At 45.3% G+C, this 21,814-nt stretch overlaps 1 protein-coding gene across 4 annotated transcripts in view; it reads left to right on the top strand.

The window, feature by feature from the left end:
* The window catches only part of GRIN2B (glutamate ionotropic receptor NMDA type subunit 2B), a 265,833-nt gene that overhangs the window by 36,882 nt on the left and 207,137 nt on the right, over positions 1 to 21,814 (top strand). For 2 of the 4 annotated variants that reach the window (XM_021377554.1, XM_021377715.1), the window contains 4 exons: positions 2,595 to 2,673; positions 11,811 to 11,860; positions 19,960 to 20,104; positions 21,454 to 21,619. The gene's annotated coding sequence lies outside the window, so the exon portion shown is untranslated. Of the gene's footprint in view, positions 1 to 2,195; positions 2,352 to 2,594; positions 2,674 to 11,810; positions 11,861 to 19,959; positions 20,105 to 21,453; positions 21,620 to 21,814 lie in introns of those variants that run through there. The other 2 variants (XM_021377811.1, XM_021377634.1) reach the window with 2 other exon arrangements.

Genomic DNA, 21,814 nt, shown 5'->3' with positions numbered 1-21,814 from the left:
CAAGCAGAATGAATACAAATTGGCTTACTTTAAATAGCAGCGTGTAGGACTTAGCCAAAGTCTGCTTTCAGATGCTGAGGCGCGATAAGGCACAGATCCTGCAACGAAACTCTGTGCGGGCATTGTGTCAGGGCTGTGCTTCTGCACTGTGCCATGCCTGAAAGTCTGGGGTATAGGAATGCAGCTAGAGGTGTGTGTCCACTGGTAGCCTGTGCCATTCTTCATCTGGGGTCTCAGAAGAGGTTCCTCTGGGTAAGATCTGCTGGCTGGGCTGCTGGTGCATGGGGTGTCTCTGTCCCTGGGCAGGGAAGAGGCACCCTGAAGCAGGCACAGGTTTGGGAGTTGGTTCCCAAAGCAGGAAAGGGCTGGGTTACTTGGGATGGAGTCCATGAAGAAGTCTCATGGCCGTCCACAGGTGGGAGACTGTAACCCAGAAAAGCCCCCGTGGGCTTCTCTCCTTTCCAGCTGACACTAAAGCAGAGCAGCTCTCTCAAATGGAGTTTGGGTTGTGGGAAAAAACAACCACTCCAAAATGTAGCTGCTGTGAGAATTTTCTTGGGGCTCAGACTGGAGGGTTGAGCCCAGAAACTGCGGGGTGAAACCTTCCTCCACCATAACATAAATTGCTTCCCCAAAGGGGTGGGGACAGGAGGTGACAACTGGCCTGAACAAGCTGGAAATGGTGTCCTGTGGTGATATGCTGCCCCAAGATGTTCTGGTCCCATGGACTTGTGGTGACCTAATGGGGATGGAGGTGCAGTAATGCAGCTGGCCTCTGTTGGGTGGACAGGACTGTGGATGGCTGGGGAGGACCTCTGTGAGCAGGGCATGTCTGGCTCTCTGCAGAAGGAGGAGGGGGAGCAAGCATGCTTGCAAAGGAAACCGGTGCTGAGAACATTAAGCTATTTTGGGCAGAAAAGAAGAAGATTCAAAGCAGACTGAACGAGTCAGTCTGGGTAATGAGAGACTTCTGAACACAGTTAATCTCCCTAATCACTCTCGTGTGAGCTCTCTGGTACTGGACAGGCTCTGAAAGGTTCCATGGTGGCCCTGGCTCCATTACAGAGACCAGCACATGTTACCTTTGAGCATCCTGTGCTGACAGTGCTCCTGGCCTGGGGCAGTCCTGCAAGCCTGACATCCCATGGTGCCTGCATAATTCAATCTTGCTGTTGAATGACCCTACTGCAAAAGGAGAGAGGGAGCTGGCAGAGAGCGCAGAGAGCCTGTTTCCCTGGAGATACTTATCTCTTTCTAAGAGTGGATTTAGCCCAGATGGGAAAAAAAGTGCTGAGCGGGAACAAAGTCCTTTTTTTAGAGCTTGTGGAGGCACAGCCTCCCCTACTGCTGACCCCTGAATCTCTGAAAGCACCCTCTTCTCTGGGAAGAGGTGGTGGGGCAGCCCAGTTCCTCTGGTCCTGAGCCTGCCACCAGCAGTGATTGCTGCAGTGTGGCATATCCTGAGAGAGGGTGCAGTGCTCTGGCCCCTGATGGCGGTTATCCCCTGGGAAGCATTTGGTGTCCCAACTTCCCATCCCTTCATGGCTTCAGTTCAGCCAGCAGAAAATCAGCCATGGAGGTGCTCACTTGCAGTACCACAGTGTGCAGGACAAGGGCTTCACACGGCTACCCTTTGTACCCTGTAGTAAGAGGCAGGTTTGTGGTGAGCTCACACACAGCAAATGACAATGCCTTTTGGTCACTATTGAGCTGATACGGAACTTCTGGCACACAGGCCAAAGCATAAAAGCCCCCAGATCAGCAGCATGGCTTGAGGGAGAGCAGGATGTGTCCCTCACTCCATGAGACATGGTCATGGTCTCCCAGGGAGGATTAGGTGTAGAAGGAACCCTGCTACTTGCAAACTGGTCTTTGTCCTTCAGACACTGAAGTAGCTCTTGGCACCACACAGGGGTAATCTCCCTGACAATTTAGTTTCTGTCTTTCTCATCTCACTGCGCTTCAATATCTCTCCTACACCCCCCCATCTATCTGTCTCTCTTGTTGCTAGGTGAAAAACTCAGAGCAACTGCAATGGAAGCTGAGTCATTGGCCATACATGGGAGATGGAGAAACTAAGTATTGCCAAAGTGAGCTGCTGCCAGAGCCCTGACTACATGGACAGCCTGTAATTGTCCTGAGCAGCCTCAGCTGGGACTCCAAGCCATGCCCCAGGGCCCCACCGGCTCTGCTCCTTGGCATGGGAGTACTTATATAGCCTCAGTTGGTGTCTGTGCCTGAGCTGTGTTGTGAACAGGTCTATTTTCAGCTTTTCCAGGCAGCGCTGGAGCTGTTAATTGTGCTTACTTGGGCTTTTCTTTTGTCAGGCTGTCCAAACTAAAGGAGGGCAGGTACGTTTGTACATCAGGTTAGCTATGAAGTGGTCAGGCAGTTGGACTTGGTGATCTTTGTAGGTCCTTTCCAAATGAACTATTCTGTATAAGAAGGTGGCTATAAGGAGAAGGCTGTGTAGCTTCTCTCTGGAAACAAAAAACTTATAGCTATAAGCCTCCTATTATATATATTTACATGTACATGCATATATAGTAATCTTGATGCTTTGCTAATTTTTGATTTTTCTTCTTTTATGCTAGTGACTAGAAAACTTTCTGCAGCAACTTGCATGAGATTCTACCTTGGACCATGTTTCTCTGACAACACAGTTGTCCCAAGGTGAGTGAGAAGCCTTGCACAGTGAGTACAATGGTGTGTAAGATATTGGGCTCAGGATACTGAGTTGTTGAATGTTTCTCAGGAGATATGTGTAAGACATGGCGTTCATAGTCAGTAAAAGTAGAATTTAAAACACTTTTCAGATTTCTTGTGCTCTACTTTAGAGCTGAAACCATGCAGTGACTAGTGGTGCTCAGGTTAATTTACATTTGCACTGTTAAAGTAGACCTGATCATCAATTAGGCTGGCATGGCAATTTCTCTCATTGGTACATAATAGAAGGCCTTTAGGATGCTGGATTTGTCTGCCTTTCATGTATCTCCAGAAGGCTGCTGTGACAACTAACCACTAGTTCTGGACCTGTCAGCCTGGCTTGGAAGGTATTGGAGAGCATGCATAGTTCTCCACTGTAGCTCTCTACTCCTGCTTCTTTTATCCAAATGCTAAGGATACTTCAAATTCATGCTCTTAAATCTTCCTAGAGTACAGAAACAAAGGCTTGATTTGGAGGCAGGTTAGTTTGGTACAGTAATTGCTTGAGCTTGCCTCAGGATCCTGAGAGGAGAAATCAATTTATATATGTAACTGTCTGGCTTTGTAATGACTGCTCATTGCACAGCACAGGAGCTCGTTACATGCAGCTGAAGCAGCTGGGGTAGAACTGGAAGGGATTTGCACCAGGGTTGAAAATGGTCTGCTGTAGGTTCTTGCCTTAATTTAGGAAGAGTGTGGTTAAAGTGGCTGTAATATACTGTCTTGTATTGCGTAGTGGCTGGAGTATGGTGTGGGGATTATGACTGAAGAGCACATCTACTGAAGAGGAGAAAGGCAATTCACTGTCTGTACAGTTCACAGATCTCCACTTAGATGTGTTACACAGAATGCTCTCTTCTTTCTCATGTGTAGTTCTTCTGTTGGGGTCCATGGGGGCTCCCATACATTGACTACAGCTTCTGAAATGGAGCAGACCTTGAGTGCTGCTAGTTGTGCTGATGTGCTCAGAAACTGTTCCCTGCTATGAAAAGAGACTTCAGTTTGGTTCTCCCATGAGGTCTGGTATGAGGTCCGGTGATATCTTCACGTTTTACATTAATAAAATGAAGTCTGTTCCCTCTCTTACTTATACATACAGTATGCTATTTGAAAACAGTAGATATTTTTAATGTTTCAATAGCTTTTATCCGAAGAAAATGGAAACCACACTTCTTAAATGAATTTTATCTCTGTGGCAGTTCCATAAATTCAGATCTATGCCAGTTTATTGCAGTCTATTTTCTCCTCAGTGAGCATCTGCTTAACAGTTCAGTGCAGATACAGGCGGATGGGAACATTCTAGCACACACCTAACTCCACCTTGTGGCATGGCAGAAGTTACTGAGGTCACTAATTCATTTTCCTACCACAAATATGTTGGCCAAGCAGAATGTTTTGTCAACCTAACATGAGGTTTGTGCTCTCTCTCCCCTTTGCGTGTGTTTTTGAAGCAGCAGTACTGAGAAAAGTGCGTTGCATTAATTTCATATTATTTTTTTTTGCTTTAACTTGATCTCCTTACATAGGTATCGTGTTGTAACATAACCTGACTGCTATGACCTAGTGTAACAAGCTGCAGTGCAACAGGTCACAGAATCTCCTCCTTCTATGTCTTCCCTTTTTTCTTTCTCCCAATTTACTTTGGGATTATAATTATTTGTAAGGATTATTCAGTCTCAAAACAAGGAACAGATCTTAATATGAAATGGAAAATAAGTGCAAGATTGAAAATAAAGTGCTTTTGGAATTAAGAAATACCACTTCGGTTAAGCAGAGCATGGAAACAAATATAATTATGCATGCTCTCTAGACTGGAAAGAGTGCTGTGAGGAGGGGAGGAGGAGGAAGACTTCCTGCTCCAGCAAAGGCAGGAATGTTTCCTACAGCAGAAGATCTGCCTGTGCTGCTGAGTGGCACCCAGTCAGTCACAGATACTTGTACATGGAGTAAAATGAGGCCAAGTGTCTTAAATCATAAGACACAAAAAGGGTGCCTAATAACTCCTGTGTCTTCTCCCTTTGTGCTCCTTAAAAAGGAAGCTGCTTTGGAAACATTCCTCTGTCAGCTGGCCTTGTCCAAGTAGTGCTTCTTGAAGGGAACAGTCTGCTTGGATTGGTTCTGATGCAAGCCTGGGACACCACTGGGACCTCTTCAGTCACTGGGCTCATTCTGACACTCCAATAGGCCCTACCTTATACAGGTACATGGGTGCTATCTGTTGAAAACCATGCTGTTTTTGACAAGCACAACTATATACTTACATGGATGTTTGCAGAACTGGAGCCTGCATACATGGTAGAGAAACAGGGATATGTCCAAAAAAAGTTGTTTTGCTATAAGGTGTCCAGACTTCCAGTCAGAAAAGCATATAAAGAATTACACATTTATCTTCAACATGCGCTTCAGATAAGATTTCAAAGTTCTTCTAAGGATATTTATCGCTGTGCCATGCTCTCTGTTCAGTGAACGGAGTTGGCTGCTCTTTCCCAGGAGAGACCATTGCAGCGACACAGAATTGTACTTGCCAGCAGAAGGTCTGGCGACTGGAAATTAATGATGAGGCACAGCAATATCACATGGGTGACTTTAGGTCTGTTCTTGGCAACACTGAGGGCAAACAGGCCAAGGTTTTCTGCTGTACCTTGTCCTTTTTTTTTTTTTTTTTCTCTCCTCCCTAAGCCTTATGTTTTGTCTGTAGTTTTTGCTCCCAATCCTTGTTACAGCAGGAGGAAATGTATTCAGGTTTCAGAACTCCACATCCTCCTGTTTTAGTCAGCTGTTTTTCTTCCTGTAAGGCAAGCAAGTGCCACTGTCCCAGCACTGGTACAATCCTGACCTTGGAGGGTCGTGCCAGGAGACCCTCCTCTGGCTTCTGGGAGAGCATTGGCTTAGCACTGCCTATGCTGTTGGCTTTGTCTCTCCTCCTTTAGGCACATGAGACTCTTGGAATGGCTCCCTCCTGCTTCTTGGCTGAAGGAGGTAAAACTGCTAGAGTCATGATGCTAGAAATCCCTCTGATGATGGGCAGTGATGGTGATAATGAAGTGGAGTCCTCACATAGAACCACTGAGTATCTGTCAATGGTTTACGGGCGTTCGGCCCGGTTCCATGATGAAGGGGATGGGGGATCCATGGGCCCACACCCCGGGAAAAGGGTAAGGAGATGGCCCTGAGAGCAAAGAACAGCGGCAACAATCTGAGGAGAAACAAACTAATTTACTAAATAAGATATTGGAATGCAAAACAACACGCTATAATACAATATAATTACAATTTAAGCTGATAAATCCAATACAGAGAGAGAGAATGTCCCAAAATCAAGGTAGGCCTTACTCTACTACCGATGATAAGACGGCTGGAGAGCGAGGTACTGCCAAGACGAGAGATGGCGGAAAAAGGGACGAGGTCTCGAGATCTGCAAGTTTTTATACTGTGAGCTTTTATCTTCTCCCTCCGGCTGGAAAATGGTAACAGAGGAGCAAAGTACCGTGGGGACTGTAGTAGTCCTTCTCTTCGGAGAACCAGATACATCCACTACATGATGTTATGATGTGGAATACCAATAACCGAAAATCACAAGACCATGACAGTAGCCTGAATTGGAAAGGACCCATGAGAATTATCAAATCCATCTCCCGGATCCACACAGCACCGCACAAAATTCAAACCCGAAGTCTGAAAGCATTCTCCAAATGCTCCTTGAACTCTGGCAGTTCGGGGCTGTGCTGCTGCCCTGGGCAGCCTGCTCCATGTCCACCACCTTCTGGTGCAGAACCCGTCCCTAACCCCCAGCTGCCCCTCCCCTGACACAGCTCCATGCTGTTCCTTCGGGCTCTGTCGCTGTCACAGAGAGCAGAGCTCAGCGCTGCTCCTCTGCTCCCTGTGAAGAGCTGCAGCTGCCACGAGGCCTCCCCTCAGCTCCTCTGCTCTGGGCTGAGCCAACCAGGGGACCTCAGCTGCTCCTCGTATGTTTCGCTTCACCATCTTTGCAGCCCACTAGCAATGCTGTGCCTGATGCACCCCAGCCTTCCTGGCTGCCTGGCCCCAGTGCTGACCCATATTCAACTTTCTCTCAACCGAGACCTCCCAGATCCCTTTTAGCAGGGCTGCTCTCCAGCCTCTCATCCTCTAGTCTGTGCATCTATCCAGGATTGCTCCATCCAAGGTGCATAATCTGGCACTTGCTGTTGTTGAGCTTCACATGGTTGGTGATTGTCCAGCTCTCTAATTTGTCAAGATCTCTCTGCTCCTGAGTCAAGAGCTTCTTCCAGTTTAGTGTCTCTTGCAAGTTTACTTAATATATCTTCAAGTCTTGTTTTCAAGCTGTTGATGAAAATATTTAAGAGAATTGGTCCTGAATTGGCAGAAGTCCTCATGGCAGAGCAGAAGCTCTTGAGCCAGCTATTTTGGACATAGAGATCCCTCTGGGAGTTGATGGCCAGTTCTTCTAGGTGTGCTGCAAGAAGCTTTGAGGAGGGAAACATTATTTCACTTACTAAGCCCTTGAACAGCGCTTGCTCTGCACAGACTTGTACTGTGAAATAGTGCAGGGATCCTGTGGGAGGTATGTGGAAATCTGGCATCAGTGGCTGAGGCTCTTGCTCTCTTACAGCATAGAAAGTCTTGGCTCCTTGTGTACCTGTGACCTTGGTCTGGCACACAGTGAATACAAAACAAGGAGCAGCTTAGTGCTCAGAAGTGTAGCTAGCTAGCTACAGCTGTCTTAGATCACCTTTCTACAAGATGTACAGATTGCAAGGCAGTAATGGGGGTGGGGGGGAGAGGATTTAGTCAGCTGATGAGCCTGGCTTTTCTGTCTCTTTTAAGAAAGCGGATTTATTGGTATTAAACATGTCTCTCTTAATGTGGGTGATTTAAAATGGAAATTGCCTTTGAAAGGGGATTTCCTATTAACTAGCTGGGAAGGAAAAATAGGATAATGCCATCATCCCTATACAGCACCCATAGATGAGTTGATGGAACAGCACGATCTGGTTAACTATTGTTTCTCCAGAAATTATAGCTTCTCTGTAAGAGTGAGACTTGAGCCTTGCCTAAATTCTTCCTCGAGGAATGATTGTATAGATAGTTTTAAGAAGTTAATTTCATGGAAAAAGCAGCTGTCTTACTGGGCTCTTAGCATGAAAGAAATGATTTACTTATTTGAACCCTTTCAACTCACTCCATTTAAGTCTATACAGTGGGATGACCACACCACCACTGAAGGTGGATATGTATATAGGCAGGGTCTGAACAGACCAAATCCAGAATTCCTGCCAGCAGGGTACCACACTTGAGCTGATTAATGGCAGGATGCAGGCACATAAGCATCATATGTCACCACTTGGATATCTGTAATGTTAATGTATTGTGTTGTGAATACACCCTGCTAGTCCTGCCTTTCACTTTTAGGACCAGGGCCCTTCCCCAGATTCATGAATCAGGACATGAAACAACATGCAAAGGAAAGAAATGAGACTCTAATTAGGATGAAACATCTGTGCTTTTGTTACTCATATATGTGGGCAAACAACAGACCTCTTGACATCCCCATTTCCTCATTGCCCTCGCTGGTTGTGTAGATGCCTCTCAATGCTTGTGCCAGGGAATTTTTTCTTCTTCTTAGAGCCTCAGACTTGGGCTGTGTGTGACATGACATAGAGTAAAACACAAATAACTTCAAGCGAAGACTGCCATGGCCCTCCTGACAGTCTTTTTAACAGGTGCTCACAGAATCTTCTGTGCTTATACAGTCATTTTAGAGTAAACTGTTATGGTGATCCTAACCACTAATAGTGATATTCCCGGTGAAAACGGCATGTCTCATAAGTCATTTAACTATCTGGGGGTGCCCTTAGATGCCACTCATACCACAGAAAACTAATGGACAGTGAGACAAGGGAGTTGGTGTTTGGGACTCATGAGTGCTGGTTACGGGAAGTACTATGGCTGCCTCAGGAAGAGGCAGAGGGAAGAAAGAGCTGTGACAGAGTGGCTGCAGCATATAGTCAGCTGAGGATCTCTATCTCTTTGTCTCCTGCAGTTATGGTTTATATATCCTAGTGAGCTTGTTCCAAAAGTGCCCAAGAAAAGCTGTACATGTTTGAGCCACTCTCCTCCACATCATGCAATACATTTACTCAGGATCTGCAAGGAGTGCATGGGTGTTTCTAAAGGCAGGTGAAAACACTTAAAAGGTTGGGGTGAGGCTGAAGAAGTTACTCAAGTGCAACAGCTCTGTTTGGGAAGGAAAACATGAAGTGGGTAGAGGGTGCTTCAATCATTTGCCTTAGGCTGTTGTGCAGGAGCTGACCTTGTTATGTAGCATGATTATGAGAGGAGCATAAAGACAGGGATAGACTGAGTTCAGTGCTAAGCCTCTTCCTTGAGTCTTAGCCTTGGCTATGGAGATGCAGGCAGAGATCCAGTGCAGTCATTGGGGTGTGGAGAGGCTGTAGAGTCAATGGGGTGTAGGAGGTAGGGGTGGGTATGCATGTGACCTGTAAGGCCTACTTTACAGATATGGCTGCAATCCAAGATGTTCTTATCTGTATTTTGGATGCGTGTTTATACAGATCAGGCTGGTCAGCATGCTATGGGGAGATGTGACAGCTTTGCGTGTATGATACGGAGTTCTCATTACCCTCTCTCTGACCATCTGCAGTGTGTGACATTCCCACTGAGGCTGGGGAAGGGGGCAATAGGGATACAGAAGATAAGAAATCTATGCAAATCAGAGAGATGCTCGGAACCCATGAGAAGGCCATTCCTGCTTGAACTTCTTTGGCCTGTGTGCACTGTCTGTGAGTATGTGTTGACTGATTGTGTGCATATGGGCTACTCAGCAATCGCATGAGTGCCTGCATTGATGATTTTGGACAACTAGGGTAGAGGAGAGGGTGGATATATGCAGATACTAGCTATGAGTGGGCGAAAGAGCTGCTGAGAGACAAAATGGTGGCAGGTGCACTGACTTTCAAGATGATCTGTGATGAGTTGCTGTGATGTGCCATGGTTGGCTGCTTGGAGGATTCATGTTGCTTGGCAACTCTGTTATCACGGTTCAGCTGCCAGTATCAGAGAAGGGGGAACTTTGGAGGACACCACCACTGGGAGGGGAAAAGGGATAGAGGGGAGGAGAGTGTACATAATAAGCACAGTGACCCGTGCTGGGTGTGCTTTGCTCGGAGCTGAGTGATAGAGGAGATGCTGTGTGGTTATGGCTGTGTGTGTAATCCCTCACGGTTTTTGTGGAGGAGGGGAGTTAGCAAGCATCTTGATGTGGGCAAAGCAGTTGATACAGACCTGTGTTTTCAAGAGGTATATGGGACGTGAAGGTGTGGGAACGTTGGGGCACAATGTGAAGATGTAGCCTCTGCATGATCTTGTGGAGGCACAGTGGTATGCTGTAGTCTGCCCTGATGAGATGGGCTTTCTCAGAAATTTGGGCTCAAAGGCTGTTCAGAGCTTACTTTCATACTTTCGCTGAGACTTGGCTGAGGACAGTTAAGGAACCAGAAATGTTCCCCAGAGAGGTTGTGCAGTCTCCATCCTTGGATATTTTCAAGACTCAGCTGGTTAAAGCCTTAAGGAACTTGATCTGATCTCACTGATGATCCTATTTAAAGGAAGAGATTGGGCTACAGCCTCCCGGGGCTCCTCCCAGCCCACCTTATCCTCTGACCATTGACTTCTGGAGCTGATAGTGAGGGATGGCTGCCATTCCTCTGTTGATGCATCATGACACCTGCATAGAGCCAAGAACTTCTGCATGAAGTTTCCAGTTTGTTTCCAACCCTCATGGCCATTTAGAGACTTTTGAAGACAAAAATATCTTGAGTGCAGTGACCGTCAAGAATGCACTTAATTGCGATCAATTGCAGTCAATAAAGCCAGTTGTTTCTATTCATCCCCCCGTGTTCATGAGAGCAAAGACTGCACTCCTTTCACTGCAGCACACAGAGGAGCCAAGGAGTTTTGACATCTGTTTGATTTCAAAAGAAAGAACATATTTTAAAGAGCTTGTTCTACTGATGTAAACTCTGAAATTGGTCTTTTGAGCAGTAACTCCAGGGGACATTTATCATCTGTATACGTATGCTAGATGCTTGCAATCTTAGAACGTGAAGCCTACCATTATTACCTGTGATTGTGTGATTAGTTATTTCAATTCTAATCAGCTGAGCTACAGCTCCTGGTAGCTGCACAGAAGAGTAATGCAGATCTTGGTGATGGTTTGAAAGGGGAAAGAGACAGTCACCTGCCTGGTACAGTTCTTCTGTAGCCCAGGAAGTTAACCAGTATCAGCAGTCTTGCCAGCCTCTTCCCACTAAGCAAAAAAAACTGCCTGTACAGTCAGTGTATATTTTGTGTGAGCCTATTTATTTACAGTGTACCTAAAGATTTATTACTCTAAGTACTGTAGAAGCAGGTGATGATAGCCAGTTTCCTTGCTCACAATTTCCCTGGTGGCCTTACTAGTTTAGCCCTGAAGCCAGAAGATACCTAAATCTGCCCCATGTCAATGTCACGTTCAAGTGCACTGATGACTCTCAAAAATTATTCTTTCAGAGCACCAACTGCAAAGTGGTATCATTGTGTGTAGCAGAGACCTGTGGACAGGAACTTTTGTAGCACCGTACCACCAAGCTATGTACCAAATAATGCAACTCCACTTAGTTCTTACGTCTCTTTCTGACCATACCTTGCTGTGACAGACTTAATGCTAGTTTTTTGACTCGATGAACTTGATGAATTATTATAACTTGTATGTTCTGTTGGTTTCTGGTAACAGCATCCTGAGGCTTGCTGACATATCTGTAGCCTGTAATGGTACACACAGCACAATGAGTCCAACTGGGAGCCATTCCATGAACAGGATATTTACTGGAGTTAGATCTGTTTTTGCTAAGCCCAGCAGAGCCACTAGCACTGACTGACTCCTGCTAGGACAAGGATCTTTTTGTTATTCTTTTCTGCCATGGAGATATATTATGATGGCATAACTGACATTTGGAACATAATTGTTAACATGTGACTGTCAAATTCTGCTTCCTCAAACTGTTCTTATTACCCTTTCTCAGCATATCTCTTCCTCTCTTTAGAATCCCTGAGACGCCACCAAGGAAACAGATCTCCTCTAATGGTGCTGAAGGTAAAAATATTTGGGAAAATTGATGTTATTGTTAGCATCTTTTCCTGTATTTTTCCTTCTTTAGATACTGGGCTGTTCCATGTGAAACACAGAATGTCTTTACTGGGGCAGTAACCTCTGTAGAGAGTGTTCTCTAATCTGAAAATGCTGTTAGCTGGCAAAGGCAAGAAGTTGGGGTTCTACAGAAATTGAATTTTGTGAGAGACACAGATCAGTTCAGGAGGAAAATAAAATGTACAATTCTGTCAGGTAGTATGGAAACACAGGGCCATCCCTGACCTAGAATAAGGACATGACCAGCAAGGACACAACAGCCTGCAGGCTCACTCTTTGTAAGCATGAAAAAACTGGATAGCATGGTGAGGCCACAGTATTGGCACCTAACTGACATAGGGGCTTGAGTGGAGAGGCCCAGCTGCTCTTTTGCCAGAGGAACAAGTCACGACTCCATGGGAGCTTTGTTTCTAAAGAGTACAACAAAGAACAAATAGCCTTGTTGAAAAAGCAAGCAACACAAGAGAACACAGGGGAATGGCATGAAAAGAACATAGGATATAGTCACAGTTTTTCCCTTTCTCAGGCAAACCTGTCTACAAGGGCCAGGGGACAACAAAATTTTCACTGTGAGCCACTTTGAGCTGTCCTTCCAAATAAATGTTGCCTTGCTTGAATGCTCAGCTTCTGTCCTTGGACTAGGAAAGCTGCCAGAGTGTGGCCAAAGCTTTGGGTGGCCATTTTGAGGAGGGAGGAGGGATAGAACAGTGTGTACTTTTCTTGATTCTGTTCTTGGTAATGGATGAGGAAAAGGCATAACCTGTGCATGTGTGTTCATACTTCCCATTTCCTTTCTACCAGGTTGTATAAACACAACAAGCACTTGGATCTTGGCAGTAATACATGGGAGAGAGGGCAAACTTGCAGGCTGCTGGAGGATAGAGGCTGCTCAGGTGAAGCCAGGCCTTGTTTTGTTAAATTCATAATCATTTTGGAGGTGAAAGAGAGCTTATATGTAAGTAAAGCCTGGTCTTGGGCTCAGGTTTACAGCTGCTATATGGCAAAAAGAGTAGTCAGAACATGACAGTCTGTGTGTAGTGAATGTAGTCAAGATGCTGAGGCTTGAGTTTGAATCAGACCCAACATGAGAGCAAAAACAGGCTGCTGGGTTCCAAAGCAGATGAGGTTAATGTTCTCCATTTCAATTTGATGGTAGATCAAAAGAGGCAGCTGAGGTGTACTAGAGGTATTTTGCTTATTGCCTCTTCCTAGATGTCTAAGTAAGGGGATATCTGAGTAAAGGAGAGAAGAAGGTGGCAGTTTTCTTTAGAATATAGAGCAATCTGACAGAAAACTTAATGCTTCTTACTGCTAGAGGGCTGAACTATCGAGTCAGCCGGCTCACTTAAATTTCTTTTGCCTGAGCTGTTTCCATCTCATCTGCATAAAGTAATTTGCCAAGAGTAGGTATCTTTCTTCAGGAAGGTGTGGTGGTGGTGGGACAGCGCAATGACCTCAGTTGCTGGGGGTAGATACTCTCTCCTTGCTCTGTGTATATTTTGGGTTAGCACATGCTTTTCCACTCTTTCATTTCACAAAACTACAAAACGTGGGCACAGGAGTAGGTGACCCTGATCCTGCTGGTGCACTGCTGACCACAACACAGTGGTTTTCAGAGCTACTTTCTATCTCATTAACATTTCTCTTCTGTTTGCCCTGGGCAAGGAACTATCTCAGGACCACAGCTGCATTCTGACATAATTTTTCACTTTAAAATGTGCCTACAGAAAACATTTGTCTTAAATTAGATGGTCAGTACAAATGTACAACAAATGCTGGAGTGAGTACCTAACCCAAACCCATGGGAACATCCCCAACTTGTAGGCTGTTGACTTACTGGTGAAATCACTGTTACTTCTGTATCAAAGAATCCTTTCAGACCCTTATTTTTATGTTAGAAAAGGGATCTGCTTTTCTAAAGTAATGCAGATACCAGTTAAAAATACTTGTCAGTACAAATAATACTTTCCTTCACTAACATTTCTCCTCCACTCCTGCTCAGCAAGTTATTTGCAATACCATCTGCTTCACCTCAAGGAAGAATGAGAAGGACAGAGAGACTTAGTGCTGCTATCAACTCTAAACTTTTCTGGGGAAAGCTGATTCTGTTAGGAGGTCATTAATGACAGTGATTGTCAGGATGGCTGCACCAGCAGGGAGCCTGGCTGGTGACACTAGGCAGTGCCTCTGCTTTGACATGTTTCCATTAAAGTGAATCCGCTCACTTGCCAATAGCAAAAGCAATTGTGCTGGCTTTGAGTACAGCGAGAAGGGAGTCAAATATGCCTCTTGCAGTCCAAGGCCACTGTAAAACATCTGTAGCCTCTATACCCGTTCGTCTGCTGGAATCCTGCATTTGGCTGCCCATGTGCAGTGGAATTGCCAAATCGCAGCCTGAACCTATGGTTGAGCACCAGGTGAGAAGGCATGGCTAACACAGGGAGCTCAGGTGCAAGCAATGCACCTGAGTGACCAGAAGGGGTAGAACCTGGATCCACCCCTCCTCACCCTCATTTAAGTGTTAGCAGCTGAGGGAGCAGCATCTCTCTGGGTAGAGATTGTACTTGTCTTGAGTTATTGTAGGAAGGGGTGAGCAGTTTTTTTTTTTAATCTACTATTGCTCTGTAGGGTTTGCATCCCAATAGAAGGCACTGTAATTGTCTTCTTTTGCCATACTCCACGTCTTGGTGAGCTTTGTCTAAACTGAGAACTTTGTTGCAGTGGTAGAAAATGTGCAGTCTGCATGGACTGGCTGCTCCTAGCTGGATTCTTGGCTCTTGGTTGTCGCTATGTATATATGTGCATGTATTAAATGATGTCAAAAGGTCTGATGTAGCTTGCAGACAGAGGAGGATGTGAGAGGTGGATGGAGTCTCATCTCTGCATGCATTGCTTCCTTTCCTCAAAGAGTGAAAGGAAACCTTGGACAGAACATATGAACTTAAATATTTTGGTGGAAAAAATAAGTCATGCTTTGGCAATATTTCTGGGGTCATAAGGTGTTTTAAAAAAGAAAAAATGCAATCCTTATGGAAAAAATCAAATACTTGTGTATACTGCTGCTGCCAGCTTTTTGCCTCAAGAGTGACACATGCATATTTTTCAGAGGGAAGAATTTATTTTTTACCCACAGTAACTTAGTGTTCTGAGTGAGTTTATAATAGCACTGATTAACTGTTAGCATTTAGCCTGAGTGAAATATCAGCTCTGATGTCTACATTCCTTTTTGCTCCAGACACTTTTATCTGTCTTGAAGCTTTTTTCACTTGTTCCTTTCTTGGAAGGTGGTTTGTGCAGTAGCAGTGTACCATTAAACAAGCGTTATGGATTTGACATGTGTATAGGCTGTATAAGTGAAGGTAAGGCATTCTGGGTAGCTTGAAGAAATCTGTGGAATAGCAAGAGAAAAGCTGGATGTGTCTCACTGCTTCACCTAGACGCCATTTGAATGGAACAGGCTTGCCTCGTACTTAGCTAGTGTGTAGGCCTTCTGTGTGAGAAAAATAAAGTGCTTATTTATGGTAGCACTGAGATTATAGTACTTTGACCCTACTATAACATACAGAGCAAAGAAGTGGCATGTTATTAACTATTCTATTATCCACAAAAAGCAGGATAAAAGGTGAAAAGCAAGGAGTATAAGTGGCTGTATCTTACTGCCTTCTATTTCTATAGTGGGCAGTTCCCCCATTAATAATGGGAGCTGGGAAGCTAAGTATCTTGGAATGCAACTGGCTGAGCTTTTGTCTTTATGTGAATATTGTGTTAAAGATAAGACTGGCTAGGTATAGCTGTAGTATCCAATCCCTCAGGGTATGTGCAGCAGCTCTCAGTAGCATGAGCAGTAAACTAGATAATTGGTGTGTTGGTTCTCATCCAATAATAATTTATTTCTGGGAGCAACTTCAAAGTTTAATCCTAGAATTAAATCCCCTATTCCTCCTTGGGATTTTAATTTAGTTTTGAATGCTCTGATGGATCCTGTGCTAGAACACTGAAGAAGGATTTCAGACATACAGGTGATTTTCCTAGCTGCTGTACACCCTGGGAGGAGAATAGGTGAATGCAGGCACTTCCTTGAAGAGAGTCTTTTTCAGCTTTTCATCGTGATAAGCTGGCAAAAGCTACACCTTATCTCTTACTGAAAGCAGTTTTCCAGTTTCCTTTAAACCATGAAGGCAATCAACGTAATCCATTTTGCAGCTCCTCCAGCGAAGAGAAGAAAGGGTGTCATCACTTCAAACTGGAGAGAACCAGTAAGGTTTTCACTGAGCAGAAAGCTGATTTTTAGAAAAGAAAACAGATATTCTGTTTGTCTTGGTAGGGTTGGAACAGGATAGAGATTATTTCCTGGAGAGCTATTGTTTCTCATCCATTGAAGTGTATCAAGAAACCATGCCTTGTTAAGACTAACCTGGTAGAACAAAATCTCCAGCTACTGGAATGATCTTTACATCCTGGAGGCAGAGGAGAAAGGCTTCTTTCTCAGACTTGTGTGAGGCAGTGCTTCAGCTTTCCCTCTGTGCTTCTGATTGGCACACCAAAAGGGATGGCATATACATGGCTAATGTTTGTACAGTGTCTTGGTGATGTACATTCAGCTTCCGATTATTAATAGTTATTAGACATGGTAGCTGTTGACAGGTTCTACAGTCTATATGAACTATAGGTAGAGGAGCCATATGTCATTTAAAAAAAAAAACTGTCAGTCTGAAATTTTGTGCATACTTTGGAGTTTAAAAATAACACATCTCCATTTGAAAGAAAAAAACTTCACTGTTTCTTTGTTTAATGTCTATGTATTTCACGTATAAATGACCATCTAGGAAAACCAATTTCGTTGAGCCTAGCATTCTGTACTCAAGAATAAAACAAGTCTATAAAAATACAGAGAAAGCTATTTCTCCTTTAATCTACTTCACACTCTTTTTATTCTGTGTGACAAAAACCCAGTCTGTTAGTTGTTTAGGATTTCTGGGGACAGACTGGACATGGCAGAGGCAATAGGAGATGCTGCAATTACTGTGATGTAAAATGATGGGAGCTCAATTAAGTGTCCTAGTATGAGAGCTGAGAACATGTGTATCACTTCAAAGCAAATGCAGCAGTGATCACTATTCTGTTCTGCAGGGCTGCTGGCAGCTTGAGTGTCCTCTGAGGCAGCAAACAAGACCAGTGGTCTCCTTGTGTTCAGGTGTACCTGGACACCTGAACATCTTTCAGTGGCTCCAGGTTCAGTTGTGCTCTAGCATCTCTTGGTCCTGAGCACGTGCAGAAGAAAAGAGAAAAGGTTCCGTGATAAATCTCAGCCCAGTCCTTCAGCCAGGGAGTTGTGACGCTGTCAGACTCTTTCTGGTTTCTTTACTTTCTCTTTAATTCTCTGATACAACTTGTTCATGCAACATGACATGGCATGCCTATTTGTGGGGCTATGTGGCCATTGTTATGGTGATCTTCCAAAAATATCATAGGCTCAGAACCTGAGCACTAGGGCTTGTCACAGTGTCTTTTCTGTTTGGATAGTGGGAAGGTCTGGGACGCGGGAAGGGATTTATTTTGCTGCTTCAGAACCAGGTTGTCTGGGTGGAGCAGGACACAGAGCACTGCATAAAAGCAGCTGGAGCCCTGGTTATTGTGCTCTGGGGCAAACAACCCAAAGGAGTATTATGAAAAACCTGATAGTGTGAATTCTCCAGAGCATCCACTTCACTGATCATAAGGGATCACTCTGTATGGACATGTGTTTTTCTGACATTGATATCACTGCATCTGTGCTTGTGCAGATGACCGATGAATTTCCCATCTTCCCTTTGATGCAGACCCCATTTACCTGAGCAGGTACTGCACTAGAAGTGGCCTCTGATTTTATGAGGTTGGGAGGGCATTTACTGAGAGTTAAACATAGTGTAGGCACTTTGTTTGCTGTCAGGGGTGACAGATGCTGTCTTGTGGGTGCTCTGCTGCTCTGCATCCTCCCCAGCTCTGTCACTACCGCATCCCGCCCTGGTTGCTTTTGATATAAGAACTTGCATCCTTTATCACATTCTTTTATCTTTGGCAGGACAAGTATAATATGGCACTTAATTTATAGTAAACATGGACACATTTAAAATAAATTCCTCAATTCCTCTTACAAATAACATTTAAGTGTTTTTGAATTGAAGAGATGTTTGAAAAACCAATTTCCCATCAGGGATGCTATTTGTTTCATTTTATGTGGTTCATTCATCTTAGTTGATTGGAGAAAAAAAAAATCAGCCCTAGCTAGTGAGAGTAAACTGTGTCATCATACCACGCTGCTGGAGATTCTGTAGCAATTTTTATGTGCCTCCTACCTCCACACCCATTATTTATAATAAATATTACATCTTAATGGGAAAGTAATTTGGGATTTAGATGCTGCGTAGAATCTCTAGGAGAAGATGCTCTGAAGCAGCTGTCAGTTTTGTGTTAGCAATTCCAAATGTGTAGATGACCCTGATTTTGTTGGGCAGGGGGAACTGACCACCTTCCAGATCAGATGCTCAGAGCCCTACGCCCTTATAGGGAGCTTGGACCTTATGTGTAATGTATACAAGTACTATGCAGGAAGGCAATTATCCTTACCCTCAAAAGGGAACAGTGACACAGGCATAGCACGCAATTATGGAGTTGTGTTGTTGTAGAAAGAAAACTTACAGTTGATTAATTCCCTCTTCTTAATATTACAGAGAATGATAATCTTAAATATTGCTGACTTGCTGAAAATAATTGCAGCTGTTCTTTGTGATTGACAGGCCCCTTTTCAGAAATTGTTCCTAAGATACTTCTTAACCCTCCATTTTGTGTTTCTAAGGAATGAGCTGCATGAAAACTGTTCTCTCATTTCTGTCAAGCTCCTTCTCTTGTTTCATCTAGAAGAATGCAGGGGGACTCGCACAGTTCCAGCTTATCCCTTCTTGCCATAGAGAAAGGAAAGACATCCTTTGGCCAAATCCTCTCTGCTATTCTTGTATCATCACTATTATCAGTGAAAGAAATGGGAAAGTCAAATGACTAATCTCTTCAGCTATTAGCAACTTCTGTATGCAAGCATCACTCTACATTTCTTTCCTCCAACTGTTGAGATAATTTCAGATTACTTCAGGCTTTGGCTAAAATGTCTTCCATTTTTACTGAAATTAGAATGAAGATCATAGTCACTTTTGTAAAGCATGCCTAAATATGTTCAGAAAATCTTCCTAACAGAAAAAACCTTACCAGCATGCTCCAGAAGGATCCTGGCTGTCAAAATTAAGATCTTGGTGTATGTTTTTGGCAAGGAGCTCAAGCATATTTTCTATTGCTTGTGGTCACTGTGGCTACACAGAAAACTCCATTGTACACCCAGTGCATATGAACACAATAACTCATGCAAGCTCCAGGTGGCGTATTGCTATGTGCATCATTAAAGGTGGGAAGGTCTTCTAAGACTATCTAGTCCAACTGTCAGCCCATCCCTACCATGCCCATTAACCATGTTCCTCAGTGCCACATCCACTCGGTTCTGGAACTCCTCCAGAAATGGTGACACCACCACCTCCCTGGGCAGCCTGTGCCAGTGCAGCACCGCTCTTCTGGATGAGAAATTTTTCCCAATATTTAACCTGAACCTCCCCTGGCACAGCATGAGGCCATCGCCTCTCGTCCTATTGCTAGTTAGCTGGAAGAAGAGGCTGACCCCCACCTTGCCACAACCTCCTTTCAGGTCATTGTAGAGAGTAATAAGGTCTCCCCTGAGCCTCTTCTTCAGACTGAACAATCCCTCTTCCCTCAGCCGTTCCCCATAAGACTTGCGCTCCAGCCTCTTCACAGCTTCACTGCTCTTTGGATATGCTCTAGGGCCTCAATGTTGCCATCCATAACCTCTCTGCAAAACAACAAAGCCTATCTGAACCACGTGGATGGAATTTGAGGACCCTGGAGCTGGGAGATGCTGTGGTGCTTTCTTTCAGGTGGCCTTTCTCCCTTGGGAATCTTTGTTGTGCTAGTGTGAATTTTTGACTTGTTTGCATATTGCCTTGCAGACACACCTGCAACAAAGGACCAGAATTGAGTTACAGTGCTTGGCTGCTCATTGGAACATGGCTCTTCAGTATGTGGAATCCAGCCATCCTTGCTCATCTCTTCAGAGGAACCTTCTCACCACTCCTGGACACAGAGCCTGCATAGGTATGTAGAAGTTACTGTGTTTGCCCAGAGAAGATTGTTGATGCCCCATGCCTGGAGGTGTTCCAGGCCAGGTTGGATGGGGCCTTGGGCAGCTTGATCTGGTGGATGGCAGCCCTGCCCATTGCAAGGGGGTAGGAACTAGTTGGGCTTTAAGGTTGCTTCCATCCTAAGCCATTCTATGTGTTTTCTGGGAATGGTGCTTTTACTGAGGAAGATACAAAGGCCAGATCAGCACTGAGGCAGAGCATGTGATGTTGGACCTGGACTTTGCTTTCTTGAAGTGTAGCTGTCAGGGCAGTGTGGGGAGAGCTCTTCCCACTGCTCTTGTCTCTAGATGACCAAGGTCTGTCTGAGCCCATCCAAACCTTATAGCAAGACAGCAGCAGTGGCAGGTGGGTCTTTGTGACACTTGGGTAACTTTGTCCTAAAGGGTGCCCTTGGCACGCCTGCTTGGAGGGGCTCTGCCTTATTATCCATTCTGTCTTGCCCTGCTTTGGGGCAGACATCCCCAGGGCTGTGCTGCAGTGCTGTGCAGGGCAAGTGGGTGCGCTCTGCTCTGCCTGGGTGCTCAGAGCTGAACCTGGCTGTGGTAGGGACAGGGAAGGAAGCTCTGGCCGTGGAGCCCTGCTGCAGGGGGTGCTGGGGGCACCCATGGGAGCGTGGGCACAGCCACCCACGGGCAGGCAGGGCAGTGCAGCAAGGAGGTGTGCGCAAACACACTTTGCTTTCTTTTCAGACTGATTTCATGTTGCTTAGCTTCCAGGGGGCTCCGAGAAGAGCAATTAAAGCACTGGGCTTAATTGTGAAGTATCCAATTTGGATATTAGCGTTATCTCGGCTCTCCTTTCTTCTCGTTCAGATCCAATTCCTCTGCTTGCCTGCTGGCAGGGAGCCTGTTCCTTTCTTCTTATTATTACTATTTTATGGTTATTGTTAATATTTTATTTATTTTTAGCATTCCTTTCCTCGCTCTCTTCTAACCACGCGGATCGCTGCCGCCGGGGCCGCACCCCCGGAGCCCCGCGGCTCAGCCCCGGTCCCGCATCCCGCACCGCTGCCCCAAGCCCGGGCTCTCCCTTCGCCCCCGCCGGGCGACGGAGGCTGAGACCTCCCCCGGGCGGCGGGGAGGGGTTCATCTCTTGTTCCCTCTCTCCTCCTCCTCTCCCCCCGTTTTGTGCTCTTCTGCCCAAGCCGTGATTTTTTTTTTTCTTTTCCCCCTCCCCACCATTATTCGTGTGTGTATATTATTCTTCTTAATCAGGAAGCTATTTTATGAGTTTGCCTTCCTGCTTTCTCCACCTCTGGGAGCTTTTATATTGCAGAGATTTTTTTTTAAAATATATTTTTAGGGTGATGCTCTGCACGCTTCTCCCTCCGCGCCCCGTATCTCCTACCCTGGCAGTACCGGAGGAGAGGCTGAAGAAGTTGGGCATGTCTGAAGCGGCTCAGCCTTGCAGGGAGAGAGGGGGGCAGTAGCTGCTCAGAGCAGCCCGGTGCTTGGAGCAGGATTTGCCGGTATGTATATGGGTCTGTGCTTTATGACAGCTGGAAGTATGATGGGAGGAGGAAAGGGGGGGTGGGGGGGGGAAGCCAACAGAAAACACTTGCGAGTTCATTAAATAAATGCCTGCAGAGCTATAAACCTGTCCGTGTATGCTGGAGGTGGGGTGGGGGTACGCCCCCAGCAACCCACGCCCTCCCCCCCCCCTT

The sequence above is a fragment of the Numida meleagris genome, chromosome 1 (genome assembly GCF_002078875.1).
Source record: "Numida meleagris isolate 19003 breed g44 Domestic line chromosome 1, NumMel1.0, whole genome shotgun sequence".
NCBI lineage: Eukaryota > Metazoa > Chordata > Aves > Galliformes > Numididae > Numida > Numida meleagris.
Note: the sequence above shows the minus strand (reverse complement) of the source record. Positions and strands in the feature narration are given on the sequence as shown.